Raw genomic sequence first — 17,148 nt, forward strand, 5'->3', positions numbered from 1 at the left:
TTTATGGTGGGCATTTAATGAGCTTTCAACTTGGATTTGATTATTGTAAATGATGATTTTGTTTGATGAAATGTGTTTAGTTGTGTTCCTCGTTAAATTACCTTTCCAACGATGTATGGCATGCATTTTGAATGTTTTCGGTTCATGAGTTATGTTTGTTTGATGTTTGGTTCGAGACTTAACACAATTTCAGCAAACGGCACCTTTTAAGTAGTAATGCGCGCCGCGCATTATTTCGCGCGCCGCGCAAATGTGAAGACCCAGATGCTTACCCCCTTTAGACAATTCCTGACCTGATTCCACGCTTTAGCGCTCGCCGCGCACTTCCCCAGACCAAAATTCCTTTGTTGTTTTATTTTTCACAAACTTTTCCCGCTTAACCGCAACTCCGATTAACATGAAATTTGGATAACATGCTCATATACGATTCCTCATCATGGGAAATTTTTCGGATACCCGACCCGACCCCGTTGACTTCTACTTTGACCAAGTTTGACTTTTAGTCAAACTTAACCAAATGTTTAGGGAATCGTTCTAACATGCTTTTATACTTGTATCTTGCATGAAACTTGACAATTTGATTCACATGCTATATATTCGAGTCGTAACGAGCCATAGGACTAATTGAACAACTTTGACCAATCGTGTTTCCGTTATTGATACAACCTACTTGTTTAGGTCAAGACTAGCAATTGTCCTTGCACACATTTACTTGTGAAGTACTTTATTACTGGAGCACTCAAGGTGAGATCATAGTCTCACCTTTACTCTTTTAGACTTACATTTGAGATGAGAAAACATAAACGTTTCATTTTACAAAGTGAACACAAGTACGAAAACAAACATTCTACATACGAGTTAGAACAAAAATCCTCAATTCGATTATCATTAGTTACACTTGCCAGGTGTAAGCGAGAACTTATGTTGTATGGCCATATGGGTTTGAAAAATCCTCATTCGGACGGTTCGCTACCGTTATTCGGATGAAATATAATTTCGAGAAACAGTGTATGTTCTAACACTATTGTGATTGGGTTCTATGGATGGAAAGTTAAGCCTTAATAATTGGGTGCTCGTGACAACAAATTTTAGAATGGTTTACTATTATTTCAATGATATAAATCTTGTGGTTCATTTATACTTACTTACTTACTTAAACCTATGATTTCACCAACGTTTTCGTTGACAGATTTCTATGTTTTTCTCAGGTCCCTGAACGTTTTGTGATACATGCTTCCGCTCATTATTTTGATACTTGCATTGGATGTCGAGTATATATGCATACATGGAGCGTCTTTTGGCTACTTTTAAATTGTGTCGCATAGGTTTCATTTGTACTTATAATGTTATAACATAACTTGTGGTTGAACTATTATTGTAAACCTTGAAACAATCTTTACATTTGAAATGAATGCGGCATATTTTTGGTCAAACGTTGTTTTAAAGACTTATGACCACGTAACGGGACCTAAGTAGACGGCGCCGTCAATGACGATTTTGTCGGGTCGCTACAGATGGTATCAGAGCGTTGGTTGTAGGGATTTAGAGTTCATTGGTGTTAACCCCGAGTCATAGGGTACATTAGTGAGTCTAGACTACAACCGGCATATAGACTTGAAGTAGGAATTACTTGACTACTTGTGCATTTATACTCGAACTCTTCTATTCATATCTAACTTTTATTCCATCTTAATCTCACGTTGTTTAATTTGATTGACACGCCACCTTGACTTAGTGAAATAATGTCGAATGCACATATGAATTAGGGTAATATAATTTCCGGGATTATATTACGGTGACTCATATGAACGTTCCGACATTATGACATAAAGAATTTAAGGCGAGTCAAGGAAAACTTTCTCTTTATCCTCATTCCATATCACGGTTAGTATTATTGAGAATACTAATCAACGATATTCTTGTGTTTTGAAGGAACAATGCCTCCTCGCCGCGTACCACACCATGAAACACCCAAACAAGCTCTCCAATGGATGATAGCCACCGCCGTAGATGCGGCCATGGCCGGTCACTCATCCAACAACAATAACAATAACAACAACCACAACAACAACAACAACAACAACAACAACAACAATGGAGCCGGTAATTCAAACGAGGATTGCTCCTATAAAGCTTTCATGGGGTGCAAACCTCACACTTTCGATGGAACCGGAGGACCGGTTGTGCTCACCCGATGGTTTGAGCAAACGGAAGCCGTCTTTAGCATAAGCGGTTGTCGGGACCAAGACAAGGTCAAATAATACACTCACACTTTCGCCGGTGTCGCTCTTACGTGGTGGAACACCTATGTACAATCGGTGGGTACCGATGAAGCTCACGCCCTCTCTTGGGCCGAATTAAGGGAAAAGATGATCGTCGAATATTTTCCTCGTGAAGAAACCCGAAGGCTCGAACAAGAGCTAAGAACTTTAAAAGCGGTCGAAAACGATCCCAAGGCCTACAATCAAAGATTCTCCGAACTAGCCTTGATGTGCCCAAACCTTATAAACCCCGAGTCTTTAAGGGTTGAACTCTACATAGATGGTCTCCCAAAGAGCATCAAACACGGGGTAATGTCATCCAAACCCACTAATCATCAAGAAGCTTTGAATATGGCCCGCAAATTGATTGAAACGGTGGACGAAATCGTAGTATCGGCACCTAAAGCCGAGGATAAGTCGGGTAACAACAAAAGAAAATGGGAAGCCCCCCAATCAAGCAACAACAACTTTGCCAAGAAGCCTTTCACCTCCGACGGCAAGAAGGGTTATGCCGGAAACCTACCTCTTTGCAACAAATGCAACAAGCATCACTTTGGTGAATGTGGCAAGCTAATTTGTCATCGGTGCCAAGGAATTGGTCATAAGGCCAACGATTGTAAAAGTGCCGCCCCCGCCGCTCGAAAGGGGCCCAATGCACCAAAGACGGTCACTTGTTACGAATGTGGCCAAACGGGTCATTATAGAAATGCATGCCCAAAGAAGAAAGATAATCCCAATACGCGCGGACAAGCTTTCAACATTAACACCGAGGAAGCCCGAGATGACAATGAACTAGTCACGGGTACGTTTCTTCTCAACAATTCTTATGTCTCTTGTTTATTCGATTCGGGTGCCGATAAGAGTTTTGTATCCGAGACTTTGACTCATTCTTTTAGCACTCCACCACTCCTACTAGATACTACTTACACCATTGAGGTGGCCAACGGAAAATTATTGGGTGCCGACAAATTTTATCGGGGGTGTACGTTAAACTTAATGGGTAAAGAGTTTGAAATTGACTTGTTACCTATAGAATATTGGTATGGATTGCTTAACCAAAATGAAATCTCACATCCTTTGCGATCTTAAAGCGATTCAAATTCCTATCGAGAATGGTGAACCCTTGATTATCTATGGCGATAAGAGTTGCACCGGACTCAACCTCGTCTCGTGCCTTAAAGTTGAAAAATACCTTCGCAAAGGTTGTTTCGCTATTCTAGCCCATGTTAAGAAAGTCGAGATCGACGAGAAGCATATCGTTGATGTGCCAATTGTTAGTGACTTTTCCGATGTATTTTCCGACGAATTGCCGGGTCTTCCACCTCATCGGCCGGTAGAATTCCAAATCGATCTTATTCCGGGAGCCGCACCCGTAGCACGTGCACCGTATAGACTTGCTCCATCAGAAATGCAAGAATTGCAAAGTCAAATCCAAGAACTACTTGACCGTGGTTTTATCCAACCTAGCCATTCACCATGGGGCGCTCCGATTTTATTCGTTAAGAAGAAAGATGGATCCCTACGAATGTGTATCGACTATCGTGAACTAAACAAATTGACGGTTAAGAACCGATATCCTCTTCCACGCATCGATGACCTCTTTGATCAACTACAAGGATCTCGTGTATATTCGAAAATCGATCTCCGCTCGGGTTATCATCAATTAAGGGTTAAGGGGGTAGATGTCTCCAAAACCGCTTTCCGGACTCGTTATGGTAGTTATGAATTTCTTGTAATGCCATTTGGTCTCACTAACGCACCGGCGGTGTTCATGGATCTCATGAACCGCGTGTGCAAACCATACCTCGACAAATTCGTTATCGTGTTCATCGATGATATTTTGGTCTATTCTAAAAGCGAAGAAGAGCACGAACAACATCTCCGACTTGTGCTTGAACTCTTGAGACAAGAACGACTCTATGCCAAATTCTTCAAGTGTGAATTTTGGTTGAAGGAAGTTCAATTTCTTGGTCATGTTGTAAGTGATCAAGGTATTAAAGTCGATCCCGCAAAAATCGAAGCCATTAGTAAATGGGAGACTCCTACTACTCCTACTCACATTCGTCAATTTTTGGGTCTCGCCGGATACTATCGTAGATTCATCAAGGATTTCTCTTTGGTTGCTCGTCCTCTAACCGCATTAACTCACAAGGGAAAGAAATTCAATTGGGCGACCGAGCAAGAATCCGCGTTTCAAATCTTAAAGACAAAGCTAACCACCGCTCCTATCTTGTCACTTCCCGAAGGCAATGATGATTTTGTTGTATATTGCGATGCCGCGAAATATGGTTTTGGGTGTGTATTGATGCAACGAAAGAAAGTCATTGCTTATGCCTCTCGACAACTCAAAATTCATGAACGAAACTACACGACACATGATCTCGAACTCGGAGCCGTTGTCTTTGCACTTAAAATGTGGAGACACTATCTTTATGGAACCAAGAGCACTATCTTCACCGATCACAAAAGCCTTCAACACATCTTCGACCAAAAACAACTAAACATGAGACAACGACGGTAGATTGAAACTTTGAATGATTACGATTGTGAGCTTCGTTACCATCCCGGAAAGGCGAATGTAGTAGCCGATGCCTTAAGTCGAAAGGAAAGAGCGGTGCCTCTTCGTGTCCGAGCTTTAAATATCACCATCCACACAAACCTCAATAGTCAAATTCGTGTAGCCCAAGACGAGGCTCTCAAGGATGAAAATATCTCTCTCGAACACTTAAACGTTCTCACCTCTCGTTTCGAAGTTAAAGAAACCTATAACGACCCTCATTTTTCCATTCTATATTTTTCCTTATTAAATGCCCAAACAATATAATTAAAACTTAACGACTTAACTTTAATTAATAATTGATAAGTATTAAAAATTTTAAAACGTAATTATTAACTTTGTGTAATAAACAACAAGTTAATAAAATACGGAAATGATAAGCTAAATAACTTTCGTGAACAAAAGGTAATAAATTAAAGTTTAATGTATATAACTTAATTAGTCTTAAATAAGTTTAGGGATCATTTAAGCTAACTTAAAGTACAAGCTAAAGTGAAAAATCCTAAAACCAACCCATGTAACCCTAGCCGAATTTAGGAAGGGTAAAATTACCCTTTTGCCCCTTAAATTTTCGGCCAAGGCACCCATAATCACCTCCTCATTTACTTGACTTGTTCCCTAAGTAATTCCTAATTAAACCCTAATTCTAGAATTATCTAATCCTCCCTATAAATAGAGGCCTAAGCTAGAGCTAAAGATGTACCAAATCACAATCAGAAATATCTCTCAAATCTCTCCCCTCTCTCTAATTTTCGGCTCACAAAACCGAAAATCCCCCACCACCATCGAAAATCTTCAAGGGTTTTCAAGCAATCTTCATCGTGTTCTTCGCGTTCTTCGAAGATCTTCAAAGGTGTTCTTCAAATCTTCAAGGTTTTGATCTTCATCTCCAAAGTGTTTCATCTTTTCTTTGTTAAGCATCTTCGAATCTTCAAGGTATAACATAAACCCTAAAACTTATTTACATAATCTTTGATCTTGTTTTAAATTCATGTTCATGATATAATCTTGTTAAATCAAACAAATACATATTCATATACATGAACACGCATAGATATATATATATATATATATATATATATATATATATATATATACATGGAGAAAAAAAAATATTAATATGTATGTGTGTGTGTCGACCGAAAAAAAAGGAAAAGGAATGTTTGATCTTTAAAACCTAGGTGATTAGATAAAAGATTTGTTTGTGTTAATTAAGGAAACAAAATATAAATATATATACATATACATAAATCGATACATATATATACATGTAAAAAAATATATTTTTATATATATATAGACATATACACGGTTTACATATACAAAAAAAATTAATAAAAACTATATATATATATATATATATATATATATATATATATATATATATATATATATATATATATATATATATACACACACACACATATACGATATACATATATATACATAAACCCTAAACCTAACCCTAATTAGTAAACCCTAATTTATTAAAACCCTAATTAGTAAACCTTAATTTATTAAAACCTTAATATTACCTAAACCCTAGGACATTAATTAAACCCTAGTCATTTATTACTAAACCCTAATCATTTAAAATACTACTTTAATTAATTAACCCTAATTAATTAATGAAACCCTAATATTACTTATACTATTATTTAACATTTATACACTATTACTATTACTAACACTTATAACCTACTACTTATATTATAACACATATAACATACTACTACTTATATTATATAATACGATTACGTTAGTCATTCACGATAACGTGTGATTACTCGAACGTCAACGCCACTTAAGGCCTAGGGTGATCCTTGGTACCACTATGGGACGCTTGTGGATTACGAATGCCAAACTTAGATTTTGGTCAAGAAATCCTGGGCCAGCCGGTAACAATTGGTCATTCTGGTGACTCGGCGGTGGAATAGATGTTTGAGTATGATGCACAATGTCAAACCCGACTATAGTAATCATACACTTAGTTATCTTCACACTTAATAGGAGGTAGACTTATTAAGGACAACTCACTAGTGTTCGACACTAACTTACTAAAAGTGGAAACTACTAAAAATAGAAACTTGCTAAAAGTAGAAACTTACTAGGAATGGAACTTAGTAAAACGAACTATACTTAAACACATGCATACTTAAACTTAAATTTAGACAAAACACTTAACTACTCTTAAATGTCAATAGGTTGATTTTCTGCTCACGTTCATTCAAACTTTCTATTCTGAGGAATAACTCTATCTCTACTTACTAAGGTGAATTTCATAGCCCCACTTTATATTGTGCACAACTTATTTAACTTCTTGGGGTGAGACACATGCTGCTTTTACTATTTACAATTTAGACACAAGTACCAACTGTTAAACTATGCTATACCCGGCTATGTCCGACTAAGTCCCTGCAGTGATATTTTTAATTGATCGTTGAATGCATGCTTAATTATTGGGGGTAGGCCTATTGGGAGTAACGTCCCCGATACATTTGACCAAGTCATTGTATTACTTAATAATGAAATTAAACCGACAAGGACAGACACAACTTGTCATTGGGGCAAACTTGAACGTTTAGTCTAAATATCACGAACTGGCATAACTTTTTGATCCCTGCGAGATCAACTTTATAAACTAAATCTTGTGGTCTAAAACAACGGTCAAACATTTTTGTTAAACCTATGAACTTCACTCAACCTTTTTGGTTGACACTTTAGCATGTTTGTCTCAGGTGCCGATTGATCAAGCTTATTTACTTACTGCTTATGTGATGCTACTTGGACTTAGGATCAAGAGATATCGCATTTATTATTCTTGCATTTGAAACAATTACTTTATTGTAATTCCCATTATTGTAACGACATTTCATTTTCCGCTGCGTACTCAATAATGTTTATCTTTATCATTTAGTATTGTTCTCGTATATTATAATATGTTTGTTTATTTGATATTAAGTCACATTTCGCCCAGGCTCTAACTGGGGGTGTGATAGATTGGTATCAGAGCAAACCAGGCTGTTATAGAGAACCATGATTGCATCTTTATGTGTGACTTATTTGCTAGCTAGGGTGCCTTAGCAATCTAGGAAACTATAACCTTTTCTGCCTTAGACTTTAAAGCACTTAGGATTGCCTTATAATCTTAACACTTATGCTTTACTAAACTTGACTCAAAGATTCTAATCAAAGTCTCTTTCCTAATGTTAGGATGTCAAGCTCAAGCGTTAATCAACCAAATAAAATGAATCTCTTCAAATCTTCTGAAGAAATGGCTCGCTTTAAACCTTCCACTGAAGTAGGTGTTGGACACTCTTCAACTTCAAGACGAGTCCAAAGCCCACCTTATAGTCTTGGTGGACCTCCCTCACCAAACTATAGTCCGAATACTTTACCTAGGTCTCCCCACTACTACCCAACCCCAAGAATTGAAGACAAGGGAAAACGCCCTGCTGATTTTAATGAAGATGGCGCGTCTAAGAAAAGAACTCGATCTCCTTCTTATGATAACCATAACGCCATGTGTGAAATCATGAATCTGCGAACGAATACCGAGAAGAACTTCGATGGTTTGCTTCGCCATGTTACAAGGATCGAAGCTCGAATGGATGAAAAAGACCTGATAATAAGAAACTCTTGGAGGAAAATGCAGATTTAAAGAAAGAAATAAAATTGGTGAAGTATGAGGAAGAACGTAACACCCGTTGGGGAAAACAATCACTTGCTCATCTCAAGGAGAATGTTGATTTCTGGTTGGATATGGAAAGAAATCAAGTCAACAAGCAGCTTGCTCTAAAGGGTTACGATAACAACACAGTCAACAGCCGCGTTACTAACCTCTACGATAACCTCGAGTATCTCTATGAGAAGCAAAAGGAGAGGAACGAGAAAGTTGATGAGTTTATGAAGAAGGTCGAGGACGAAAAGAAGAAATATGAAGATTACTTCAATCTTAATATTTCCTAGATTATTTTTCCAATTCCCCATCTATGTAAAGGCTATGCCTTAAACTATTTCTATTTCAGAATCGTGTATTAAAAAGGCTTATTCAATGCCTTGTTCTAATAATAAAAAGTGTTCTATTAATATCATGTGATATCAATGCTTTATTTTATTCATACTTATAATTGCCCAAACTTATAGCTTGTCACCTTACCAAACTTATGTTCACTTCTATGTAGTGACATCATGGTTCGTCCAGCTGCACCTACTGTTAACAACATCGTATTGACCACCGAACAATTCCAACAGTTGCTTACTGCCGCCCAAGGCAACGCTCAAGCTAATAATGTTAACACCCAACCGAAACCTTGTTCTTACAAGGACTTTACAAACTGCCATCCTCCCGCTTTCAAGGGAAATGAAGAGGCCGTCGAACTAGTTCGTTGGTTCGAGAAGCTAGAGTCTATCTTTCATATTTGCAACTGCGGGGATGACGATCGGGTCAAATATGCCACTAGCTCATTAGCTGGCAATGCTTTGACTTGGTGGACTGCTTATGCTAAATCCGTGGGAATTGACAATGCTAATGCAATCCCATGGGACGAACTCAAAAGCATGATGGTTAATAAATTTTGTCCGAGAAGTCAAGTTCAAAAACTTGAAGCCGAGTTCTGGGAACTCAAGGTGAATGGTACAGATATTGAAAGCTACACCAATCGTTTTCTCGAGCTTTCAACTTTGTGTCCCGAGATGTTTCCTACCGAAGCAAGAAGGATTGAAAGGTATATTGAAGGTCTCCCCGAAGATGTTCAAGGGAATGTTATTGCTGCCGAGAAGGTTACTCTTGATGCTGTGATTCTCATGGCACAAAATTTGATGTTGGCCAAGAGAAGAAGAGCGTCGGCTAATAAGCAGGTTGACACTAAGAGTAATGAAGGTAAAAGGAAGTTTGAGCCATCTCAAGGTTCGACTCAGAATGTTAGTAAGAAGCCGGCGGATAGTAGAAGGACGAATTATAAAGGCACTTATCCTTTTTGTATTCGTTGCGAAAGGCATCACCTGGGGCCGTGTACTGCTACTTGTACGTTGTGTAAGAAAGTGGGACACGTTGCTAAGACGTGTAAGACTCCTCCAAAAGATAAAGCTATTGTTCCTGCTAAAGCTCCTCCTGCTTGTTACACTTGTGGAGAAAAGGGACACATTAGTCCAAATTGTCCTAAGAAGAAAGATAATCCCGCTACTGGAGCTAATACTACTGCTGCGAAGGGTCGTGCGTTTGTTCTTACTGCTGCTGAAGCCCGAGATGAAGATGAGGTCATCACGGGCACGTATCTTGTCAATAATTGTTATGCAACTATTTTATTCGATACGGGTGCCGACAAAAGTTACGTGTCTAGTGAATTTTGTACCATATTTACTGAAAAGTCTCAACCCTTAGAATCTAAACGATTAGTAGAAGTAGCCAATGGAAAGATCATGAAAGTCGATAAAATCTATAAAAATTACAACCTAATCTTAGCCAATAAAGAATTTAAGATAGACCTTTTGCCGGTCGAGCTCGGAAGTTTTGATGTCGTAATTGGAATGGATTGGTTACGTCCATTACATGCTGCAATCTTGTGTTTTGATAAAACCGTTAACATTCCGTTGGGAAATGGAGAGACTCTAGTCATTCAAGGCGACAAGAGTGGTTCTAATCTCAACATTATCTCCTGTATTAAAACCCGCAAATACCTTATGAAAGGTTATCCAGCTATTCTAGCCCACGTTAAGATGATCGAATCGAAAGAGAAGTGTATTGAAGATGTACCAGTAGTTAAAGACTTTCCCGATGTGTTTCCCGAAGATCTTCATGGTCTTCCACCTCCTCGACAAGTTGAATTCCAAATTGATTTAGCCCCCGGTGCTGCTCCTATTGCTAAAGCACCATACCGTTTAGCACCATCCGAAATGAAGGAAATTTCTAACCAACTCCAAGAACTATTGGATAAAGGTTTCATTCGTCCAAGCTCGTCCCCATGGGGAGCTCCTATTCTATTCGTTAAGAAGAAGGATGGTACGTTGAGGATGTGCATTGATTACCGCGAACTCAACAAGCTTACTATCAAGAACCGTTATTCGTTGCCACGTATTGATGATCTATTCGACCAACTTCAAGGGTCAAGTGTTTATTCAAAGATTGGTTTGAGGTCCGGTTATCACCAACTCAAAGTCAAGGAATCCGATATTCCTAAGACTGCTTTTCGTACACGTTATGGGCACTATGAATTTTGTGTTATGCCTTTTGGCTTAACTAACGCTCCTGCCGTATTCATGGATCTTATTAATCGTGTTTGCAAGCCGTATCTTGACAAATTTGTCATTGTATTCATTGACGACATCTTGATCTACTCCAAGAGTGAGAAAGAACATGAGCAGCATTTGCGCATGATTCTTGAACTCTTACGGAAGGAACAACTTTACGCTAAATTTTCTAAGTGCGAGTTTTGGCTCAAAACCGTACAATTCCTTGGACATGTTGTTGATAGTGAAGGAATACATGTCGATCCAACTAAGATTACCGCTATTCAAAACTGGGAGATACCAAAGACTACGAAGCATATTCGTCAATTTTTGGGACTTGCCGGTTATTATCGAAGGTTCATAAAAGATTTTTCCCTCCTTGCTAAACCTCTTACCAAGTTAACTCACAAAGAGAAGAAGTTTGAGTGGTCCGAAGAACAGGAATCTGCTTTCAAGATTCTGAAGGATAAATTGACCACAGCTCCGATCCTCTCTTTACCTGAAGGTACTGATGACTTTGTTGTTTACTGTGATGCCTCAAAGCAAGGCTCTGGTTATGTTTTAATGCAACGTGAAAAGGTTATTGCCTATGCAACTAGACAGTTGAAGAAACACGAGGAGAACTATACCACACACGACCTTGAGTTAGGTGCCGTGGTATTCGCATTAAAGATATGGAGACATTATCTATATGGTACTAAGTTTACGGTGTACACTGACCATAAAAGTCTTCGACACATCTTTGATCAGAAACAGCTGAATATGAGGCAAAGCCGATGGCTCGAGTTATTGAATGATTATGACTGTAAGATGGAATATCATCCTGGAAAGGCGAATGTAGTTGCCGATGCCCTTAGTCGAAAATACGATGTTAAACGTGTTCGTGCTTTAAACCTGAAAATCAAGTCGAATCTTATATCACGAATCTGTGAAGCTCAACTTGAAGCTATCAAACCAACACTTATCGAAGGTGAAGGACCTATCGGTTTTGAGAACCAACTCCAAGTGAAAGCTAATGGTACACGGTACTTTGGCAACAGAATTTGAGTTCCTCGCTTCGGTAATCTCCGTGAACTAGTCTTGGATGAAGCACATAAGACTAGGTACTCTATTCATCCCGGTTCAAGTAAGATGTATCACGATGTGAAGGAATTCTACTGGTGGCCTAACATGAAAGCCGATATTGCTACTTATGTTAGTAAGTGTCTCACTTGTCTGAAAGTCAAGGCTGAACATCAAAAGCTTTCTGGTCTGTTGACACAACCCGATATTCCGCAGTGGAAGTGGGAATGTATCACTATGGACTTCGTTACTAAGTTGCCTAAGACTTCAAACGGTAACGATACTATTTGGGTCATAGTTGATGGCCTTACTAAATCTTCACATTTCATACCGATCAAGGAAACTGACAAGATGGAGAAATTATCACAGCTTTACATTAAAGATATTGTCTCACGTCATGGAGTTCCTATCTCGATTATTTCTGATCGCGATGGTCGATTCGTTTCTAGATTCTGAAAAACTTTACAATCTGCTCTTGGAACTCAACTCGACATGAGTACAGCCTATCATCCACAAACTGATGGTCAAAGTGAACGAACTATTCAAACCTTGGAAGATATGCTACGTGCTTGTGTAATCGATTTCGGCAAAGGATGGGATAGACATCTACCTTTGGTTGAATTTTCTTACAACAATAGTTATCACTCTAGCATTAAAGCTGCACCTTTTGAAGCTTTATATGGCCGGAAGTGTAGATCCCCTTTGTGTTGGGATGAACTCGAGGACAGACATTTAACTGGTCCTGAAATCATTCATGAAACTACCGAAAAGATCGTTCAGATTAAGCAACGATTAGAAACTGCCCGTAGCCGACAAAAGAGCTATGCCGATAGAAAGCGAAAGGATATAGAATTCCAAGTTGGAGATAAAGTCATGTTGAAAGTATCCCCTTGGAAAGGCGTTGTCCGTTTCGGTAAACGAAGCAAACTCAGTCCACGATATGTTGGACCTTTCACGATCACTCAAAGAGTCGGTCCCGTGGCGTACCGATTAGAACTACCAACTGAACTTAGCCAAGTACATGATGTGTTTCATGTCTCGAATCTTAAAAGGTGTCTTGATGATGACACACTTGTTATCCTTTGGATGATATCCACATTGATGAGCAAATGCACTTGGTTGAAGAACCTATAGAAATCATGGAAGGAGAGGTCAAACAAACGCGTAAAAGCAACATACCTATCGTTAAAGTCCGTTGGAATTCGCGTAGAGGTCCCGAATATACCTGGGAACGCAAAGACCACATGACACGGAAATATCCCCATCTCTTCTCAACTGCTGATGCAAACGAGGAATCTACTTAAAACTTCGGGACGAAGTTTCTAATTTTTCCATTCTATATTTTTCCTTATTAAATGCCCAAACAATATAATTAAAACTTAACGACTTAACTTTAATTAATAATTGATAAGTATTAAAAATTTTAAAACGTAATAATTAACTTTGTGTAATAAACAACAAGTTAATAAAATACGGAAATGATAAGCTAAATAACTTTCGTGAACAAAAGGTAATAAATTAAAGTTTTATATAACTTAATTAGTCTTAAATAAGTTTAGGGATCATTTAAGCTAACTTAAAGTACAAGGACTAAAGTGAAAAATCCTAAAACCAACCCATGTAACCCTAGCCGAATTTAGGAAGGGTAAAATTACCCTTTTGCCCCTTAAATTTTCGGCCAAGGCACCCATAATCACCTCATCATTTACTTGACTTGTTCCCTAAGTAATTCCTAATTAAACCCTAATTCTAGAATTATCTAATCCTCCCTATAAATAGAGGCCTAAGCTAGAGCTAAAGATGTACCAAATCACAATCAAAAATCTCTCTCAAATCTCTCCCCCCTCTCTCTAATTTTCGGCTCACAAAACCGAAAATCCCCCACCACCATCAAAAATCTTCAAGGGTTTTCAAGCAATCTTCATCGTGTTCTTCGCGTTCTTCGAAGATCTTCAAAGGTGTTCTTCAAATCTTCAAGGTTTTGATCTTCATCTCCAAATGTTTCATCTTTTCTTTGTTAAGCATCTTCGAATCTTCAAGGTATAACATAAACCCTAAAACTTATTTACATAATCTTTGATCTTGTTTTAAATTCATGTTCATGATATAATCTTGTTAATTCAAACAAATACATATACATATACATGAACATGCATAGATATATATATATATATATACATGGAGAAAAAAAATATTAATATGTATGTGTGTGTGTCGACCGAAAAAAAAAGAAGGAAAAGGAGTGTTTGATCTTTAAAACCTAGGTGATTAGATAAAAGATTTGTTTGTGTTAATTAAGGAAACAAAATATAAATATATATACATATACATAAATCGATACATATATATACATGTAAAAAATATATTTATATATATATATATATATATATATATATATATATATACATATATACATATACGATATACATATATATACATAAACCCTAAACCTAACCCTAATTAGTAAACCCTAATTTATTAAAACCCTAATTAGTAAACCCTAATTTATTAAAACCTTAATATTACCTAAACCCTAGGACATTAATTAAACCCTAGTCATTTATTACTAAACCCTAATCATTTACATTAAAGAGATCGTAGCCCGTCACGGTGTGCCTTTATCGATTATTTCCGACCGAGATGGCTGTTTTGTTTCTAGATTTTGGCGTACTTTACAAGAAGCATTGGGGACGCGTTTAGACATGAGCACCGCATATCATCCAAAAACCGATGGACAAAGCGAACGCACAATTCAAACCTTGAAATACATGCTACGAGCTTGTGTTATCGATTTCGGAAAATCCGGAGGTTATCCAAACAACATCCACTACTGGAAAAATGATTTTTCCGGACGATAAATCCGGACGACTAGTCGTCCCAGAAAGTTTTCCCGGACGGCACATCGTCCGGGATGAGTCGTCCAGAAAGGTTCGTCCCAGAAAGTTTTTCAGGACGGCAAGTTTTTTTCCCCGGACAGGAAGGTGGGGCCTGTAACATCCCGCATTTTTCCGTTTACTTTCCGTTTATTTATTTAAAGTCCGTTATATGATTATAACATCTTCCGTTAAAACGCGTTTTAAAATTTTTCGTTTAGGTAATCCGTTTGGTTAATACACGCACCCGCTTCAAACTTGAGGGGCCAATGTTGTCACTTGACCAAACTCATGACTAGGTCAAAGAGTCAACATCCATCTCCTCCATTCATTATCCATTTCCTTTTTTCTTTTTCTTAATACTTTCATCTTTTCTCTCAAAACTCCAAATCAAAGATTCATCATCCATTTTCAATCTATCAATCAAACATCAAAACAAATTACATATTTGGAATCCTTGCATCTTCCTCTTCAATAACTATACCGATTTCATCAAGTTTGGGTAACTTTCTAAAATCACTAGATTCTTTGTTCTTGATGTTTTTAACTTATAAAATTGTTAATTAGTGTCTATGGCTCAAGTCTAACATGAATATATGATTTGTATGCTTGTTCTTGTTATTTTGATGTAACTAGCTTAAACTTGAAATGGGTGTGTTTGATCTTGAGATTTGGTTGCTTAAATGTTGTTAGATGTTAAAAGTGCATGTATTAAATGTGTTACTAGCATCACTAGCTTCAATTTGATGTGTAGGTTGATTAAGAACACTTCATTAAAATGATTATTGATTTTGGGTTAGGGTTTGATAGAAGTAAAATGGAATTTAAATGCATTGAATGCTTTGCAAGGTTAATTGTAAGTGTTTATTAGCATTGTATGCATGATTACCTACAAAACGGCGTATTATATGTGTGCATTTAATTCCCGAATCATTAAAGTGCATTTATGAACTTGAAAGCATTTATGGTGGGCATTTAATGAGCTTTCAACTTGGATTTGATTATTGTAAATGATGATTTTGGTTGATGAAATATGTTTAGTTGTGTTCTTCGTTAAATTACCTTTCCAACGGTGTATGGCATGCATTTTGAATGTTTTCGGTTCATGAGTTATGTTTGTTTGATGTTTGGTTCAAGACTTAACAAAATTTCAGCAAACAGCACCTTTTAAGTAGTAATGCGCGCCGCGCATTATTTCGCGCGCCGCGCAAAAGTGAAGACCCAGATGCTTACCCCCTTTAGACAATTCCTGACCTGATTCCACGCTTTAGCGCGCGCCGGGCATACTTGCGCGCGCCGCAAATACTTTCGCGCGCCGCGCATACTTGCACGCGCCGCGCACTTCCCCAGACCAAAATTCCTTTGTTGTTTTATTTTTCACAAACTTTTCCCTCTTAACCGCAACTCCGATTAACATGAAATTTGGATAACATGCTCATATACGATTCCTCATCATGGGAAAATTTTCGAATACCCGACCCGACCCCGATGACTTCTACTTTGACCAAGTTTGACTTTTAGTCAAACTTAACCAAATGTTTAGGCAATCGTTCTAACATGCTTTTATACTTGTATCTTGCATGAAACTTGACAATTTGATTCAAATGCTATATATTCGAGTCGTAACGAGCCATAGGACTAATTGAACAACTTTGACCAATCGTGTTCCCGTTATTGATACAACCTACTTGTTTAGGTCAAGACTAGCAATTGTCCTTGTACACGTTTACTTGTGAAGTACTTTATTACTCGTGCACTCAAGGTGAGATCATAGTCCCACCTTTACTCTTTTAGACTTACATTTAGGATGAGAAAACATAAACGTTTCATTTTACAAAGTGAACACAAGTACGAAAACAAACATTCTACATACGAGTTAGAACAAAAATCTTCAATTCGATTATCATTAGTTACACTTGCCGGGTGTAAGTGAGAACTTATGTTGTATGGCCATATGGGTTTGACAAACCCTCATTCGGATGGTTCGCTACCGTTATTCGGATGAAATATATTTTCGAGAAACAGTGTATGTTCTAACACTATTGTGATGAGGTTCTATGGATGGAAAGTTAAGCCTTGATAATGAAATGTCCTGTTCATATTGATTATAAACGTTCCATATTAATTGATTTCGTTGCGAGGTTTTGACCTCTATATGAGACGTTTT

Source organism: Rutidosis leptorrhynchoides, chromosome 3 (genome assembly GCF_046630445.1).
Source record: "Rutidosis leptorrhynchoides isolate AG116_Rl617_1_P2 chromosome 3, CSIRO_AGI_Rlap_v1, whole genome shotgun sequence".
NCBI lineage: Eukaryota > Viridiplantae > Streptophyta > Magnoliopsida > Asterales > Asteraceae > Rutidosis > Rutidosis leptorrhynchoides.